Source organism: Pangasianodon hypophthalmus, chromosome 4 (genome assembly GCF_027358585.1).
Source record: "Pangasianodon hypophthalmus isolate fPanHyp1 chromosome 4, fPanHyp1.pri, whole genome shotgun sequence".
In the NCBI taxonomy this organism is placed as follows: domain Eukaryota; kingdom Metazoa; phylum Chordata; class Actinopteri; order Siluriformes; family Pangasiidae; genus Pangasianodon; species Pangasianodon hypophthalmus.
This window is the reverse complement of record NC_069713.1, coordinates 6,905,042-6,906,925: the sequence shown is the minus strand read 5'-3', so window position 1 is coordinate 6,906,925 and position 1,884 is coordinate 6,905,042. Positions and strand designations below refer to the sequence as shown.

General features: G+C 37.8%; 1 non-coding gene across 1 annotated transcript; it reads right to left on the bottom strand.

Annotated features, from left to right (window-relative positions):
* Positions 1-1,034: 1,034 nt before the first annotated feature.
* Positions 1,035-1,126, bottom strand: trnar-ucu (transfer RNA arginine (anticodon UCU)). The gene is given in 2 exon segments: positions 1,035-1,070; positions 1,090-1,126. It is a non-coding gene; the product is annotated as a tRNA-Arg (tRNA).
* Between the last annotated feature and the right edge of the window lie 758 nt (positions 1,127-1,884).

The following is a 1,884-nucleotide window of genomic DNA, read 5'->3' as shown; positions in this document are numbered from 1 at the left end:
CTGAGAGAGCAAACAAAATTCACACTTTCATAGAAGCGTCAATGTGGTTTTTTTTTCACTTGGCATGTTGAACGTCCCGAAGTGGGAAATGACATTATTACAACTTGCAAATTAACACTTACAGGGCACCACGAACGCAGCATAATATGCCTAACTAGCTACTCTGCAATACTAGCGAATAAATTAGCCATTCACACTTAGGTAATATTAATATTTATCACTAACACAGTTTGCTTTCAATGCTAAATGAGATTACAGTGTACCTCTTGTCTTTTCCTAGGGACACATCTGAGGAAAGTGTTAATATTCTTGATGGTTTTGTTTTGTTTCTACTGGCACTATACCTTTACATTGTCCAGCTGCATGCTAGCTAGGTACAATGTTAGTCTCAGTGTTTAGCTAGTTTCATGCTAAGCTCCATATTCCATATGTGGAAAGCATGAAGTCTCTTTTTTAACACAACAGCATACATATGGTTACCAATTTTTTACATCTATAACTTTTTGTCGGGATTTGTTAAGAGTTTTCACAGCTTGATTTGGGACCAATCTGATACCCAGGTTTGTTATGGGTCCGAAACGAGCAAAAAACTATTGGATCCGATTTCAGAGAAAAAAAAGATCCAATAAGTGAAGTGACTTGTGGCCAAGTATGGTGACCCATACTCAGAATTTGTGCTCTGCATTTAACCCATCCATGTGCACACACACAGTAGTGAACACACACCCGGAGCAGTGGGCAGCCTTTTTTACTGTGGCGCCCGGGGAGCAGTTGGAGGTTCAGTGCCTTGCTCAAGGGTCTCACCTCAGTCGTGGTATTGAGGGTGGGAGAGAGCGCTGGTCATTCACTCCCCCCACCTACAATCCCTGCCAGACCTGAGACTCAAACCCATGATCCTTCAGGTTCACCTTCAGGTTACAAGTCCGAGCCTCTAACCATTAGGCCATAACTGCCCCCCAAAAAAATATTAAAGAGCAGCACTGGGGCATGAACCCAAGCTCACTAACCATGAGACACCACTGCGCCATAAACCTCGACTCTGGTGGGACTCGAACCCACAACCTTTGAATCACTCCACTAAGTGTTACTTAGAAGTCCAATGCGCTATCCATTGCGCCACAGAGCCGGTTAATGATGTAATAAATGGAAAAGATTTGGAATTGGATATGAAAATGATGGTTTTTTGGAACTGAGAATATTTACATATAAAAAGACTTGAAAAGACGTGTGTGTGTGTGTGTGTGTGTGTGTGTGTGTGTGTGTGTGTTTTTATTTGTTAGGGCTGATTTTTATTATATTCTGTTTATACACTGTATATTATTTATATGTTGTAATTTAAAAAATATTTAAAAAAATATCAGTTTAAAAAAATATAAGCTGATACAGTACTGGTATCAGAAAAGAATTTAACAAAACAGAGAGGAGGTAATCAGGGCTGGATGTTTTTTGATTGGTTGATTGGATAACTGCATGAGTGTATGAGCACGTGTACGTATATATATATATATATATATATATATATATATATATATATATATATATATATACATATATATATATATATATATATATATATATATATATATATATATATATATATATATATATACACACATAAAAAAAAAATCCTTCCAGTTTAGGCTATGCCAATTTTTGGGTATAAACCGGATACTTGGAGCACTAAAGAGATACAGGTTGTGTAACACCCTTAGTACACAAAATCATACACAACAAGAGTGTGTTTTACCTCAGGGTGTCCATTGTTGCATCTTGAGATTTATACTTTGCACGATTCAGTCCTAACTCTTCTGGAACACACCTGGCTTTGATAGTCAGACACTCCCAAAGGCAGAAATAGCTGGATCAGGTGTGTTAGGGTAGGAC